This window comes from Stenella coeruleoalba, assembly GCF_951394435.1.
Source record: "Stenella coeruleoalba genome assembly, chromosome: 5".
In the NCBI taxonomy this organism is placed as follows: Eukaryota; Metazoa; Chordata; class Mammalia; order Artiodactyla; family Delphinidae; genus Stenella; species Stenella coeruleoalba.
Window position 1 is genome coordinate 117,457,773 of NC_137150.1, and position 18,165 is coordinate 117,475,937.

The following is an 18,165-nucleotide window of genomic DNA, read 5'->3' on the forward strand; positions in this document are numbered from 1 at the left end:
TCCTTAATCCAATGTTTACCAAACTTATTGGCTGAGGGAACACGTTTTCATATCAGACCAATTAACATATTCTGGGACTAGTGTTTCACAGAGCAAATACAGTTAAAATATCTTAGCAGTTGCTGCTAGAATGAAATCCATATCCAATTAACAAAGAGGTTTTCAGTTTTGTAAAACTCAGTGAACAGTTTAATACTGGCCTAGGAACCTGTTGGGCAATCTGAATTATTGATCTTTTAGAAGTGGGCAGTGGATAGTGATTGACTACTTAGAAAACAATACACTCAACATATTTTAAGATCCAGCATCTTCGGAATTTGCCAGTACCGCTTTGGAGTGGGCAACTAAAATGCATATTTCATATTTCGGGTTCTATGAAAATACGCTGAATTTAGGGAAAGAAGTGTATTGAGCAACATTTAATGGAACTGTTCTTAAATGCGAGATGGGTTAGTGTTTACACAACACATAATTTTCTGGGAGCTCTAAGGCTCTCTAAGCCCTAACTGACTTGTTCACATCCTATCACTCAGTGAACTTCCAACTCTGGAGCTCCTTGCCCTCTCACTTGAATTAGAGAATCAAAACAATCTTGTCATTTTCTATCCCATGACTTTGCTTAGGCTTTTTCTTTTCTACAAAATGCCTCTCTCCTTTATGCCTCAATCACTACCCATCAGAATTCTCTGCTGCCTTCAAACTAACTTGCCTCCCTGTTACCTTTCCTCATCTTCTCCTTGATGGACAACTATTTGTCCAAGCCTCTGTGAGGTTATCCAAATTATTCCTTTTTTCCTATGTCTCAACAGGACTTTGCTTGCCTCTTTGTTATAACACATTCTATGAAATACTGAGAAATGTGTAATAGTCCACCAACATTGATGAGGCACTTTTAGTAGTCAGAGACCATGTTTTACCTATGATAGTGTCTTGCACAGAGTAGATACTCAAAATTGGGTGGCATGGCAACTTCAAAATTGGCCTTGATCATCTTTTTTACATTAGGAAAGTCACATGAAAACTCCGATTGAAAATCACACTCTGCGTTTCTATTTATTAGTCTTCTACTGAAATGTACAGGTTACTCCAGTGTGAACAAGGAATTTCTTTCTTTAGGACCCAGGCGTTTTGCTATATTTTATTATAGTCACTTAATTCTGCACACTTTACAGCTGGTTGAAGTTTTTTAAAAAAATTCAAAAGAGGTATGATACATACAGCTACATAGTCAAATTTTGGTCTCTTATTCCCACTGGATGTTGTTCTTCACCCATTTCTTTTCATAGTTAGAAATTGTTCTTTTTTAACTTTTTACATTTAAATAATTTCAGACTTATAAAAGAGTTTGAAAAATACTACAAAAATTCCCTTGTAATTTTCAACCAACTTCCCCAAATGTTAACATCTTACATAGCAAGGATACAATTATTGAAACCAGAAAGTTAACACTGAAACAATTCTATTACCTGCTCTATAGACCTAGTCATGTTTCTTTAGTTGTTTCACTAAGGTCCATTTTTTTGGTTTAGGATCCAATCTTCAAATCACCTTGGTCTCTTCCAATCTGGCGTCTCCTTAGCCTTTCTTTGCGCATCATGACATCATGATCTTGATACTTACAAAGAGCATGTGTGCCAGTTATTTTATAGGATGGCAATTTCAGGTTATCTGATGTGTAAGCAGTGATTATATCTTTGAGAAATGTATTCGCAGTCTTAGGAATATTTGTGAGGATTGTTTGGGTGGAAAACATTTGTTTCTCCAAATGTTTTGTTGAATCATATAGCCTTATTTTCCATGTGGTAAGAGTGGCTATTTTAGAGTTTTTTAAAGAAGGCAGCAAAGGTCTTATTTTTCTTCTTTGCAGGTGTTTTGTCCCGTATAATTCCTTTGAAACATTTATAATGAGTTTGTTCCTGAGCTCTGTAAGTCTCTGTTGACATGAATATGCATCTTTTATTAAAAATATTTTTAAATATGAAAGTTTTTTTTTTTTTTAAATCACCCTCAGTATATGTTTTCTTTCTTAGTAATCAGTAGGTAGGTAGTACTGGACAACTCAATATACTGAGATTTCATTGGTTGAAGTGATCTACTCATTGCCCAGGCTGGAAAATCTTAGGCTTGATAGATGCACCTCTTCAGTGAATATCACAGAGAAGCCACATTTGAAATGTACTATTTTAAACTGATATTGCTAAAGATTTTTTTATGTCTGTGCCTCCTCCTTTTCTAATGTTGCTTACTCTCTGGAAAACTTTCCCACCCTGCTTTTTCGATAGCTTCTGCACTCATTTTGACCATTTCCTGCATTGATCAATTTACTCTAACCAGTTGGAAGTCTGGTTTCCCTCCACACCACTTCACTGAAACTGCTCCTTTAAAGAGTGCAGATGACTTTCTAAAAGTGAAACCTGCTACTTGTGTGCATCCTTTAACAATGTTGGCTACTCTCTTCTTTCATGAAATGCTTACCTTCTCGTGATATCTTAGATACATTCTCTCTTGGTTCTCCTGCTGCTTCCCAGAATGTTTCTTCTTATTCTTATCTTCTTACTTGTGTTTACATATAGGTGTTCCATAGGTTTATTGTTAACCATGCTCTGCATATGCTCTGGGTTAGCTCAAATGCTCCCAAAGCTTTAGTTATCACCTTTATGCAGGTGACTCAGTCTTTGCCTCTAATTTGGATATCCATCCTGAACTTTAGATCAGAATTTCCCATAGATACTTCAAACTCAATTAGCTCTCAAACAAAAATCATTGATTCCTCCTTTAACATGAACTTCTTATGTCTCCTACACCTATTCCTAGACTTGGGCTGAGGTTAAACCCACTCATTAGTCTCTTCCATCACACTTTGTCCTCTGCCTCCTAACCCACAGTATTCTTAATCTGGATGGCTCTCCTTCTCTCTTTCCATGTTTGTACATGCTTATTTTTCTTTTAGGTACAGTTCAAATTCTACTTCAGTGATGCCTACCATAATCAATTCAAAAATAATTTGATTCTCGTGTTTATAGTTACTTTATTGTTTCATGTTTTTTTTTTTTTTTTTTTTGGGGGGAGAAGTTGAAAAGAATAGCTTTATTGCTTTGCCAAGCAAAGGGGGCCACAGAGAGCTAATGCTCTCAAAACTGAGTGTCCCGACCTGGAAAGGGTAGTGAGGAGTATTATAGTAATGGTTCAAAGAGGAGGATGTGATCAGCTCGTGGACTTTCTTCTGATTGGTTGGTGGTGAGGTAAGTGGGAGTCAGCATCATCAACCTTCTGGTTCCTATAGGTCTGGGGTCTACGTGCTTGTGGGCAGCATATAGTTAACTTCTTCCACATGGCAGGGGTTTCAGTATCTGGTTTCAGGACTTAATGAAGCTCAGGTTCTTGATGTCTCATGGCAGAAGGAATTCAGTGAGAGACAAAGTGATAGGTAAGAAGTGGATTTATTTAGAGAGAAACACACTCCACAGACAGAGCATGGGCCATCTCAGAAGGTGAGGCCGGCCTATTGTTTCATGTTTTATCATTAGTTGTAGACATGTCGGCATTGCTTTCTTCACTGGAGTATAAATACTTCAAGTGATGTCAGTGGTCCTCATAAGCTAGCCCAGTGCCTTACTTACATACTGATTTGTTGAACTGACTTGAAGTGAATCACTCCTGGTTGTTGTTGTCATTATGGTTGTTTGTTTTATTTTGTTTAGCCAGCATGTTTTATTTTGTTAACAGCATGCTCCTCCCAGGTATGACAATGTCACACTGTAACACAGAGGCCATTGGTATTTCTTTTTCATTCATTCATCCATAATAGGGACAGGAATAATTAGAATGAAAGCAGCTGGGACTCCCTAGAAAATAATACACTCCATCTCAGTCACTCAGAGAAATATCTTGGGCAGTTACTAAATTAAAACTGTTTTTAGCAAACCCAGTGTGCTGAGGTGGGAAACACAATCACATTACTTGCAATTTACTGTTGCTCCCTTAGTGATCTACAGATCAAAAAGTATCTGTTCTGACACCACTTCTGAAACTTAATGCTGTGTTTAATTTATCTAATTAGGACCTCTTAGCACCTCAAATAGGTACTTTAAAAAACACCACCACCACCCAGCTGTTAGCCTAGGGACAAAAGAATAAATGCAAATTTAACACTTTTCAAAGGTGAATCTGCACATTTTGGTCTCTTGACAGCATTCAATAAAAATCAAGTGTTCTTAGAGACAATATACTAATTTGTTGATTGTTTCTGGACCTCAATAAATATTGAAAATAGTTCTTAAAACTGATAATTATTTGGGTAAATATTTGTGTGGATATGCGTAAGTATAATCTTTATAACATAAACTACTTTTCAGGAGTTTGTTGCTGCTTCTGAGACAAAGAACTCTTGATGTCAAGATTTGAAGACAGAAGAAATGAAATACAGAATATGGTAAGCGACTTGCAGATAGACTATTTCAGCCTCATCTAATCTAATGCTCCATTGTTTAGTTTTCATTTGTTAGTTGCATACATATAAATACATACTTATGGTAGTCACTGTTGCAAACAGTTGTGAAATATGACCACAGTTGAATCAAACTTTGTCCACTCTTATAAGCTTATTTTGATAAATTGGTGTAACAGACACTTGGCTATCAACCATGGTGGGAAACTTTAACTTTTCAATTTCTTGAAATTTGGTTATACTTAAGTTATTCAGATTATTCAACAGTGATATGCAACAGCTAAATAAATATTTCTTGATGCTTAAAGGGCTTTTTTATTAGTTTACAAAAGCAAGTTAGTTTTACTGAGTTTATAAGAATCTCTAGTGTTTTGGCTTGTTCTCTTTTCTTGCTGTGTTTTCTGTAATGGATAAGAGTTATTTTCTCTTCTCATCCTATTCAGAAGACCCTCTCTAGGGCTTCTCAGGGGATGAATTATAGAGCAGTAGTCTCCAACCTTTTTGGCACCAGGGACCGGTTTTGTGGAAGACAATTTTTCCATGGACCGGGGGTGGGGGGAGATGGTTTGGGGATGATTCAAGTGCATTACATTAATTGTGCACTTTATTTATATTATTATTACATTGTAATATATAATGAAATAATTATATAACTCATCATAATGCAGAATCAGTGGGAGCTCTGAGCTTGTTTTCTTGCAGCTAGATGGTCCCATCTGGGGGTGATGGGAGACAGTGACACCTGAAGTGTGTTGCTTATGTCCAGTCTACTCCATAAGATGCAACTTAATTGTCACTTGTCACTCACTGATAGGGTTTTGATATAAGTCTGCAAGCAATTGATTTGTTATGGTCTCTGTGCAGTCAAACCTCTCTGCTAATGATAACCTGTATTTGCAGCTGCTCCCCAGCACTAGCATCACTGCCCCAGCTCCACCTCAGATCATCAGGCATTAGATTCTCATAAGGAGCACACAACCTAGATTCCTTGCATGTGCAGTTCACAGTAGCATTCAAGTTCCTATGAGAATCTAATGCCGCTGCTGATCTGACAGGAGGCGGAGCTCAGGCAGTAATGTGAGAGATGGGGAGCGGCTGTAAATACAGATGAAGCTTCCTTGCTAGCCCGCTGCTCACTTCCTGCTGTGTGGCCCGTTTCTTAACAGGCCATGGACCGGTAGCAGTCCGTGGCCCAGGGGTTGGGGTCCCCTGTTATAGAGGGTTGAAAGAACAAAGGAAAGATAAAGGAAGAGAGTTCCAGAGTCATTTTTGGAGCACAAGTAGAGACATGCTGCTGGCATTGTACTCTGTCCATCCCCACGCCATCCAGTGCCCAAGAAAATGTTGCAAGTTTATGGTGACATGGTGGCATGAACTAGATTTTTCCTGCTAGTCGATTTTCAGAAACCATTAGTAGATCCTACTTTATTTAGTTAGGGCCATTCTTTTAGACTAGAACTTCTTAAATTGGAATCAGAAAGTAAGCTTTATATAAGATTATCAGTAATCCCTCTGAAATTATATGCAGTGTATTGTGTATAGTATATTCTTTTTTCTATGGAGATGACCAATGGGTTTTATCAATTTTAAAGGATCTTGATGACATAAAAAGTTTTTATCCAGCATAGTTATATTAATTTAGAACAGATGTGATTAAAATAAAAAATTTGAAGGAAGTGTGGAGTTTTTCTCTCTATATTTTTATTAATATTCCAGGTGGTGTTGGCTGTAAAATTTGCACCCTCGTAACTCCTTTTTAATTATAAATGTTTTTAGAGGAATAAAAACTATTCAAGAGTTTTGTTGGTACTTTCCCTTTTGTCATTCTCTAAAATTTGAACCAAATTTGAATAGTTATTCTTGCAAATAGGAAAAATATACAACTCCATTCATATTCCTTTTATACTCACTTTACAAACCCTTGCATAGACTTTTAGTTATTCTATGACTAAATGTATATTTTTAAAAGTCATCTATTATTTTTAGATATTCTTCCGGTATTGGACCCTGTTATATGAATATCAATCATTATCGCCTCCAGGGTTTTGTTCTGGTTTTGTTTGTTTCATTTGTTTGTTTTTGCTCACAGTTATAAGTAGGAAAACTATTTCTGACCTGGTCATAATTTTTCTTTATCTTAGCTGGAAACTCTAAAAAGTATTTTCTCCGTTTCCTGCATCATATATCTATCCCTGCTAACGCGGACATTGCCTCCCACTTCCATTTACACTCATGAAGATATTAATTCTCTGGTATTCCAGCAGCCTATTTTATTTTCACTAAGCTCTATTAACAGGTTCTCAGCCTGTGGCTATACCAAATGATAACTAATTTTATCTTTTCCGAAAGATATACAAGTTGTAGAGGAATAGTCCAGATATTTTGGTAATTTTTTTGGTAGGGGAAGGGAGAGATTATCCTGGCTTCTGATGAGCCTGAGAAGGCTTCCCATGTCAGCCCATGTCTCCATTTGATAGTGAGTGTGTTTCCCACCTAGAAGATATCTGAAGCCTATTCACTTTAGTCATTGCACCAGAAGTGTTTTTTCTTCTCTTAGTGAATCATGTTTCCAGAAGAAAAAGTTGAAATTTGATAAGATCAACGTAGAAAGCCAAAAGTTGCTCTGAGTTATGGTGTTATTTCTCAGCCAGAGGCTTGTCTCTTCTGCCCAGCTGCAAAATTTCTCTGTACACAGGGGTCTCTTTAGTGCCAAAGGGGATAAGCAAAAGAGGATGAAAATATATCTGCTGTTGCCTGGATGACCCCAATCACACTGACTCCTTCAGCAAGTTTTCCTTAGAATCCTTGGAGGAAGCTTTGCCTAACCACCTATCCCAACATTCAGGATTTACTTTTAAGATGGTCAGTTAATATTTCTTGAATATAAACTATTGGCTAGAGTAACAGGAAACTTGAGTTTATTAAACTTATACATACTTAACTATGGTCTACAGGGTATTTTAAACTCAGCCATTTGGCTTCAGATCTACTTTCTTACCCCCCAAAATATACAGCGTGAAATGTATGAGAAGTAATTGGATATAGCATCTTTTCCAAGTCCTCAATATCTTATTTCTTCCAGATAATAGGGAAAAAAATATACAGTATTCCCATGATTAAACATACTAGACATAGCTATAAGCTTGAATTTCTAGGAAAATTAAACAAAAGTGGTAATGAGTTGGAACTTAGGCCCCTAAATACCTAAGGTAATATATATTAATGTGTGAAAACCTAACTTGAGAAAGGGACAACAAATTATGGAATATTTAAATGACTTATGAGACACCATACTATGGAAAAACAAGTAACTTTAAAAAATATATGGTAGGACTATGAATGACAGCTTTGGTGGTGAAATGGTGAACTAACTACATACAGATTGATGGGAAGTTCTGACTTGGAAAGTTTTCCGTAATGTATTTTGGGGAAAAAAGTGAAATCAATCAAGTTATAGCATAATATGTATGCTAAAACCTCTTTTCTCACAGAAAAAAAAACCTATATCAATCATGTTATAGCACATATACATATATACAAACTATAATTTTAGTCCATTTGTTTTACAAAAACAAGACAAGTCAGCGTACATTGGTTCATGCAGTGAAAATGTCTTGAAAACACACACAGGTTAGTAGTTATATCGGGGAACAGAATGATAAAAGAAGGAAAGCCATCTTATTTTATGCTTTTCGTACTTCTATATTACTAGATATTTTTAACCTCAAGAAAGTATTACTTTTATAATTTAAAAGTCAGGTATGATATTTACTGAACAATTGTTCAAATGTTTCTTTTGCATGGCTTGCTATTTGGTGGCATTCCATTTAGTAGTGTTAATTGGAAAGTCCCAAACAATTTTTTCAACAGAAATGAATGAAGTAAGATTGGGTTTGTGCTATATTCTTAGATTATATAAAGCTTTATTCTGGTACGAATCTATGTTGTATTTTTCTCTTCCTATTTCACCGTGGTTAGAGTGACTCATTTATTCTTTGACCTGCTGGTTCGGATTCCTGAGACATTACTTCCCATCAATCTGTATGTAGTTAGTTCACCATTTCACCACCAAAGCTGTCATTCATAAATTTGCCAAAGCCTGACCTGAATGTCCCTACCATGACTCTGGATCACCCCTTAGAGGAAGTGATCTCGAACTAACACTACTTCTTATTGCTCCTCCTGGCTACAGTGTCTCATTCACCAGCCTTCATTCAGGTTAAGCTAAAAAACTCTCAGAAATTGATTTGTTTTCCATGCAAGGCAAGATTTCAACATGGTCTAAATCCCACTTATTGGTCCTATACTTACCTTCCATTGGGGACTGAGCTTAAAATAGTAACAATATTCATATATAACTTCCTTTTTGGTATAAGGAACATGCATTTTATATATATATATATATATATATATATATATATATATATATATTCCTGGAGGAGTAGATGGTAGTAATACAGTGGTTTTAAATACAGTTTACCTACTATGTTATCCTGGGAAAGTTCCTAAACACCCCATACCTTAGTTTTCTGCTTCTGTTAAAAGCAAATATATAAAAATATCCAATCCATAATATTGTTTTGAAAATTAAATGAATTATTATATGCAAAGTACTTAGCATAGCATCTGATACAGAAAAGCATGAAATAAATATAAATTAGTTTAGAGAAAAACATAAACCATGGTATTCCTTATTAATGAATATTTTAAATGAATAATTAGTAATAGTATTTATGATATATATGGATGTGCTTTGCATTGATGTCCTATTGCAAATATAAGTAAGTAAAGACATTCTGATAAATAGCAGCTGTTTATGACAGGTTACGTATTTTAGTAATAATAATAATAATGATAATGATAATAAATGTAGCTCATTGTGATTCTTCCAAATGCACTATACACATCTTAAATAGGTGACAGATTACTAAAGTGGAAAATATAGACTTAAATCTTAGTTCAATAAGTATTTTTCTAATTATAGATTTTTTAAAAAGTCATCAGCAGAAGAGAATATTAAGAGTATAAAAATTGCCAGCATTGGTGAATGAGGAAGTTGAATTTGCCTTGGGAAAGACAGTGATTGCCTTAGGTTAATCCCTATTTGGATGCCAATTTATGGATAAGTAACTATACAAAAAGGGAGCCACATTACTGAGCCAGTAATGAGAGAGAGGGAGAAAGGAGTGTGGGGGCGGGGAGGGAGGAAAGGAGAGAGGAAAGAGAAAGAATGAAAGGAAGGAAATGTAGGAAGGAGGGAGAGAGAGAGGGAAGGAAGGAAGGAAGAAAGGAAAGAAGGGAGGGAGGGAGAGAGGAAGGAGGGCAAGCAATGGAAGAAATTTGAGTATAAACAAAAGGTACTCAGAAGGTTTCCAGTTTAATACATCTCCTTTGTATATTCCACAAATTAGACTGTCAAGAACTCAGCTTCTCTCGGAACTTTAGGCTATTAGCCATTTACAACTTACTTCGAATTAATTTAATCAGATTATCAGATTAGGATTTTGCTTAGAGCCTGCCAAAATCAGCCAGCCTGAGGAAAATGGGGTTTTGATTGAAAAGTGGAACTGACAGGAAGCTTGATTTTGAAACACAGGCTGCTGCTCCAGGAGGAGGGGATGCGGGTATTCAGCGGGTGAGGAGAGCCTGGGGCAGCCAGAGGGCAGCTTGAGGGCCCTGGATGCCTGAGGGCTGATTAAGAGAGTTTACCAAGAGGTGAGAAGTTTCCCAAGACAAACAGCATACTTTGCACTTTGGCTAAGGTCCCTAGTGGCAGTACACATTCTTGATATCTGCTCTCATTACATTTAATCACAGTGATATTACTTGTGAGATTTAGAGGTACCACCTTCTCTGAGAGGACAGCTGAAGGTTATGAGTTTATACCTGCATGTCTGTTGAGTTTTATGTCCCACTGGTTTTGCTTATAAACTAAAATGTATTATATTTTAGACCTTTGCTCCAAGAGGCTAATGTAACATTAATCATGTTTTTAGCAGACTTGAGATTTTAACCCTAAATCCTCGTTAGCATTTCATATGTCATGTTTCACATGGGCCTTGTGAAGTGTAGACTAGATATATCAGAACTGAAACAGGCTTTTCGTTCCCACTTTTGAGCATTTCAGGCTTCTTCTGAAGGTTATAAATTTGAAATGCAATCTGTGTCATGCTGTGGGAAATACTGTGGTGAGAGGTCTGGCCAGATGAAAGTGCAAGTCTGTTTGCCATCAATGCCTTTTTCCTGAGAGACCTACATTCCATTTCAATAAATTTGTCTCTCTTCAAGTTTTAACAAAAAGTTATTATTAGAATACATATATATGTATCAATATATATGTATATAAGTGTTAGGATATCAAATTGTTTTTATTACCATGACTACATTGTTTTAGATGACAGAAAAATTGTACTAATGTAAACATTTAAGAAGTTAAGTTTCCATGAACCCAAAGCAGGTTCTTTAGAAAATAAAGTGGGAAAGATTGCATTCAAGTTAAAGAAACTTGTATTAATTTCCTAGCGCTGTCATGACAAAGTACCACAATCTGGGTGGCTTTAAACAACAGAAATTTATTCTCTCACAGTTCTGGAGGCTAGAAGTTCGAAATCAAGGTGTTAGCAGGACCTCTCCCTCTGAATGCTCTGTTGCAAGCTTTTCTGTTCTGCTTCTGGTAGTTGCCAGAAATCTTTGGTGGTTCTTAGTTTGTAGAGGCATCACTCCAATCTACCTGCACTGCACAATGGTGTTGTCCTTGTAAATTTGATTCTTTATATGGCTGTCATCCCTCTATGTGTCTGTCATAAGTCTCCTCTCCTCTCCTTATAAGGCCACTCGTCACACTGGATTAAAGACCCCCCTTACTACAGTGTGATGATCTTAACTAATTACTTCTGCAATGACCCTATTTCAAAATAAGTTCACATTCACAGGTACCTGGGGTTATGACCTGGACTTAGCTTTGTGGTGGACACAATTCAACCCACAAAAACTTCAAACATAGGAATAAACCAGATGACAAACATATACTTAAACCATTATAAAGGAACAAATGTTCCAAATAAGAAAATCACTTAAAATTGAGTGTTAAATTATTCATTTATCATATTATTCTCAAGTCTCTTAATGAGAGTATGAAATGACTCAAAAATGTTGTCTACTCTCCAGAATGTAGTTTCTTCCTGTATGTGAATTTGTATTTATTCTGAAACAGGAAGGATGGGGGTAGGGCACAACCTTTGAAAGAATAATATAGCCACCGTACAAGACAAAGACTGGTTAGAACCAACTGGGTCCAAAATGGCGGAAGATTCAGCTTCCAGTGGACCTTGAGCCTCATTATACACTCATTGTAATACATTAGCATGCTAATTGACACACCCACCAGCGCCATGACAGTTCTGAGGACCACCCTAAAAGGTCAAAAAGTGGGCAGTGGCCCAATTCCTGGAAATCCTTGCCCCTTCCCCCAAATAATTGGAATAATCCTCCCACTTAGCCTATGAAGTTACCAGCCCATAAAAATTAACCATGCCATATTTCGAGGCTCTCTCTCACCTTCTGAAATGGCCTACACTCTGTCTGTGGTGTGTGTTACTCTCTAAATAAATCCACTTTTTACCTATCACTTTTTCTCCAAATTCTTTTGTCGTGACGAAGAAAGAACTTCACATTCACCAGGAACATATTGGCGAAGGCAGCCAGGAGAATTTGGTAAGCCTCAGCCTCTCTCCTCCCTTGGGCTTGAGAGGCGCCACCTTCCCGCTGTTACTCTCTCTCGAGAGGCATGGCCTTACTTCCAGCCGTCTCCATCTCTCTCTCGCCCTCTCTCCCTTTCTTATAGTCTGTCTCGTTTTCAGACCTATTGCCACAAAAGTGTGGGCACAGGATGAGCATAACACTGCCCCCTCTCCGCGGCTACCCTCATAGGCTTATTATTGGTCCACCTATGCCTAACTGTCCTTGTCTTAACTTGGCATCCTTACCTCACTCTTACTTTCCACTTTATTTAGCACCTTACTCTGCTGGAAATGGGGAAAAAGAAACCTGTCAGGCATTTTCCAGCCATGCCACTAAGTCTTCCATTTCTTACTGTTTGTTACATATGCGCAGGGCACGTCAGGGAAAGTTTCTAGCCATCCTCACAGGCAGCTAGGGACCCGAACCATAGGATCTTTGCCCTCTGGGTTTGCCTTATCACCATTTAATTAACTGTTAATAGGTCCAATTGTGTAAAAATATGAAATACAGCCTTACTTAGATTTTGTGCCATGGTTACAGCGGCTGCAATCCCTTGGGGAGGCAGTTTGTGTGTATACCCCCCTTCATATTAGGAGGGGGATGGTCCTGCACCATGTGGTTGGGACTCGTGGTGGTGGGACCATTGTTCACCGCCTGCCTCCTGGTGTTGGGCTGGGCCTCTCCAGGGTCTGCCCTCACCCCATCCTGCTCTGTTAGAGTAGAGCGGGCGACTCAAGGTGGATGGGTCATACACATGGCTGCACCCCAGGGATACTTGCCTGGGCCATGACCCGCATTTGCTGTGCTTGCCTCTCCGGGGTCACGCAATTGGGAGCGTCCTTCCAGGGTCGCAGGGCCCTCCATCCCCCTAACTACAGTCACGGTGCCTCCGCTTCAGCAGCCATATCTGCCCCTGCACCCAGCCCTACTGCCAGCTGGCCAGAGCATGTTTGGGAAGGGGGTAGGGGGAGCATGGCACTGAGAACTCAGGGGTGCCACCCACAAAAGGGAAGGCAAATGAGAGGTTTTCTTCTTTTTCACAAACCATCTCCCTTAACGGCCAGTGCCTGTTTTCTGAAACTTATCACCTTTTTAGAAAAAAAGGCTGGGATTTTGTGTTAGAACCATGAGGATGTCATGGGGAACATATCCCAGAACACAGGGATTAATCTATAGAATCTATAGAGAAACCTTCAGGGAAGTCACTCATCCTGGCTACCATGGATGCCAGGATAGGACATGGGCCCCAGGATGCTGGGGCCAACAGAACCGCTACACAGGGGAGTAGCTGACCCCCATTTACCCTCCCTGAAAACCAAAGCCAAGGCACATTTTTGGCTGGACTATGTATTGTACAAGACGTGGACAGTCCAACCCAAAATATTCCCCCAGAAACTGAAAAACTTATAGATCCGCAGGTCTGGGATCAGGGAATCCCAGGGAAGGCAAAGTAGCTCATTTTCTTTCATAACATATAAACTTAAGGTCGATGAGGCCTGGCCAGAAAATGGGAGCCTCAACTATAATGCCATCCTACACTTAGACATCTTTTGCAAAAGGCAGGGGAAATGGACAGAAGTTCCTTATGTACAGGCTTTTATGGCCCTAAGAGAAAACCCGGAGCTATGCAAGTCCTATGTTAGGGGACCTTGCCGGCTGAGACCCGTTTGGGCTACACAAAAGCCCTCTCTAGTGGCACCCCTGGAAGAACAGAAACCCCTGACAGAAGACCCAAATACTTTCGAGGGACACATTGTATTTGCAACCCACTTCATTAGCCAATCACCCCCTGACATCTGTTGGAAGCTTCAAAAGTTTGCCATGGGGCCCCACACCCCTCCTAACCTTCTTATTGACACAGCTTTCAGTGTTGTTAACGATAAAGACCAGGCTGAGGAGGAAAAGAAGGAAGAGCATAGCTTCAGGAAGGAATGACAGCAAGCCAGGCTTTTGGCAGCTATCATGAGAAGACCCAACCCACTTCCTTGTCACCCCAAACGTACTCCCAGAAGATCTCCACCAGGAAAAGGAGCCAGTTTCAGCTGTGGGAGTCCTGAACACTGGAGCAAGGAATGCTCAGGAAACAGGTCCCAGCCTTCACCCAAAACGCTATGCCAACTCGGCAAGAAGATGGGCCACTGGAAGAGGGAAAGCCCCCAGCTCTGAAGGGAGCAAGGAAATTCCCCTGTGTCAATCATGGCAGTGGCCGATTGACGGGACCCGGGACCACCCAAGGCTCCCAAGAAGACAGTCATCACACAGGAGGAACCGCAGGTGACCACTGACGTGGCAGGTAACCTTGTCCAATTTCTAGTGGACACGGGAGCCACTTACCCTGTCCTGACTTCTCACGCTGGGCCCCTTGCCCCTAAAACCTGCTCTGTTGTTGGGGTCGAAGGAAAGCCAAAACTAAAACATTTCGCCACTCCTCTAACTTGCACCTGGAGAAACACTCTTATAACTCACAAGTTTCTTGTCATGCCTGAATGCCCCAGCCCATTATTGGGAAGGGATTTTCTCTCAGCCTTGGGGGCAGCTCTCACCCTCCCTGAAAACCAAAGCCAAGGCACATTTTTGGCTGGACTATGTATTGTACAAGACATGGACAGTCCAACCCAAAATATTCCCCCAGAAACTGAAAAACTTATAGATCTGCAGGTCTGGGATCAGGGAATCCCAGGGAAGGCAAAGCTTGTCACTCTTATAAAAATCACCTTAAAGGAAACTAGTAACTTCCCTTCCAGGTGCTAATACTCCATAAACCAGAGGGTCAATAAGGCCTCCAACCCCTAATCTCAAAATTCATTAAATACGGGCTTTTGATGCCATGCCAATCTCCCTGTAATATTCCAATCCTACCTAGTCTTCTCTGGGAACCCTTATTGCCACCATCCTTTTAAAATGCAAATTTCAAAGAGGGGAAAGTAATTTAGAACTTGACTTGTCAAGAATAAAAGTAAAAATCCTAAGTGTCTTTTCTGTAAACATTAGTAAAAAGTAGCCATCTAGATAGGTGACCTTGATTTGTTCCATCTGCCAGGAGCCCAGTTTGAATCCAACCCCTTATAACTGATGGGTTTTACGTTGACTTAGGGCTACAGTTTTGAAATGGGAACTTTGAGGTTTCTGTGTCTGTGTATTTGTTTGTATCTATGTGTGTTCTAGCTGTATGATATTGCCAAAATTAATTCATAAAAGAGCTCTATTGAATTGGCTTAAAGGAAATTAAGTGCTTATATAAATACAGGAATATAAATCTGGCCAGAATGAATTTCAGGTTCATGTCATCTGGGAAATATTCAAGACTAAACTAATATCTGGTATTGAAGGTGGCTTAAGCTTGTTGGTCTGATTAATATAGACATGTCTTTAGAGTCATCAATGTTAAGTATAATACATCTATTGCAGCTAGGTTTACTAGAGGTCAAATAAGACCTCATTCTATCCATTACAAATTTGTCAACGAGAAAAGTAACTTGTTATGAAAAAAACTTTTAAGGAAAAAAGTGCAATGAGAAAAGCTTTGGGTAAACTTTTTAAAAATAATTATGTTTTAAAAATGTCTGTCTAAATTAGTCTCTCCAGATTCTGGTAACTTGAAATTCTAGAGTTGTGCTAAATTAAGTTAAATGATGAAAGTTTATTAAATAACTAGGTCATTTCCAAATAAAATAAGATACTGAAACATTAATTGCTGAACATTGGCTTCCTTTTACAGAGAAACAAAAGGTTTAGGACTATTAATAAATATGTTTGGTGTCACACTGAGATATTTTCTATAAGAAAGCACATTTAAAAAAAATTATTTGGATTTATGTTTACCAATCTACAGAGTACTGATATCAATGACAGTGCATGGTTGCTTAAGGAAAGTAGGATGTGTGTTTTCAGTAAAGAAAGTATGAGGAATGGAATTGCATTTTATAATATTAAGGGAAAAGGAAGTTGGCTGTCTCTGGATGGCTGTTTCTGGATGGAAAAATAAAGTGATGGATACAGAAAGTGATGAAAAGTTGTGGATAGGAACTGTGAGAAGAAAAAGTTTTGTGCATGGTTAATATTGACTAAGTTTAAAATGAATTTAATTGAGTAAACGAATTTTAAAAGTAAGCTGGTGCAAAACCTGAATTTGGCCTTTCTCTCTGTTAAAAGGACAAGCTTCTTAAAATGTTAAACTGCCTTTAGTAACAGGTTTTAAACTCTTTACCTTTTAAGTGATCTGTTCTGCATTTGTCTTTGAAATCTTTTATTGTCACTTTGGCTAAGTAAATAACTATTTTTTTCACAGTGACCTATGATCCTATCTGACTGTTTTAAACCCTTTTGATATTTTTTTGACAAAACTTCCTAAGTCAAATTAAATTACATGTGAAGTACTGTCAAATGAGTAATAAATCTTCTTAGGTTACATTGTATGGCAAATGTTACTAATACAGATATTCTAGAAATTATATGGAGTTCCTAAAATTCTGACATGTCATGGTAAAGTATTATCAGTCATAATTCTAGTTATTATCTTAAAATATTGTGTGTCACAACAGTAACCAAGTTTCTTTATCAGTTACACTGTAATCAGATGTTTAACCATGGCTTTTAAGTCTTTTGTCATTTATAGATAGTTTTGTACTCTGATGCTGTTACAAAAAGTGCTTCATCATCAAGAAAATTCATAGGAAGGCTATGGTAGCAGTTATAACAGTCCCACATCAAGATGATGGCTATGTGAGGATTCTAGCCCATACCAAATGAAAACAAGGAGCTGTCCTGCCTCTGAGGCCTCTAGATCAGGCATCCAGAGTTTTTACTCCCTGACAGGCAGTGTCCATCCCCCTATTCAACCTTGAAGCGGTTACAGAAGATGGACTGTCACCCCTCTGTTTCCCATAAAAATACGGGAGTAAAATCTCTGAGGGGGAAATGAAATAGGAGGGAAGGGGGCAGGGCACAACCTTTAAAAGAATGATATAGCCATAGTACTTGACAAAGACTGGTTAAAGCCAACTGGGTCCAAAATGGCGGAAGATTCGACTTCCAGGGGACCTTGAGCCTCATTATACGCTTATTGTAATACATTAGCATGCTAAATGACACACCCACCATCACCGTGACAGTTCTGAGGACAACCCTAAAAGGTCAAAAAGTGTGCAGTGGCCCAATTCCTGGAAATCCTCGCCCCTTCCCCCAAATAATTGGAAAAATCCTCCCACTCATTAGCCTATGAAATTATCAGCCCATAGAAACTAACCATGCCATATTTCGAGGCTCTCTCTCACCTTCTCAAATGGCCCACACTCTGTCTGTGGAGTGTGTTTCTCTCAAGGTCTCTCGCCTTCCTAGATGGACCACGCTCTGTCTGTGGAGTATGTTCTCTCTAAATAAATCCACTTTTTACCTATCACTTCATCTCCAAATTCTTTTGCGGCAAAGAAAGAACCTCAAATTCAATGGGAACAATTCCATAAGCTTAAATTGGCTATTTTAAATTAACCTGTAAACATCTATATTTTCTATGTAATTCAAGATTTCTGCTTTACTTAACATTAAATGTTCCACTCAGTAATTTTCTCATTAAGTAATTCATAACATTTAGGAGTGCCTATTCAGTGCCAAGGATGGTATGGGTTACTGATATTGAAATGAGGGAAGCATAGTCCCCTGTTCTTAAAGTCTTGGGAAATGGATAAAAGCAAATTATAATAGATTTAGAAGTATGTATTGTACTATGGCAAGGCATAGAAAGAATGCTGAATTAGATTTTGGTCAGAAAACAGTCTGGAAAGTCTTCCTATTACAACTTATACCCATGCTGTCTCCAAATAGAAGATAGGCAAGCAAAGTGCTAAAGGAAGCACATTACCGCAAGTGCCCAGACTAAGGAGAGAGAGCGTAACAATGAAACCTAGGTTTGTGCATGGATAGTATAATGTGGATAATTTACAAAAGATGTTATCAGAGAGCTGAACAATGATTACATCACA

The 18,165-nt window shown here is 38.5% G+C and overlaps 1 long non-coding RNA gene across 6 annotated transcripts in view; it reads left to right on the top strand.

The window, feature by feature from the left end:
* The window catches only part of LOC307186261, a 572,345-nt gene that overhangs the window by 370,130 nt on the left and 184,050 nt on the right, over window positions 1–18,165 (top strand). For all 6 annotated transcript variants that reach the window (XR_013828291.1, XR_013828292.1, XR_013828293.1 and 3 more), the window contains one exon: window positions 4,356–4,432. This is a non-coding gene — a long non-coding RNA (uncharacterized lncRNA). The remainder of the gene's footprint in view (window positions 1–4,355; window positions 4,433–18,165) is intronic.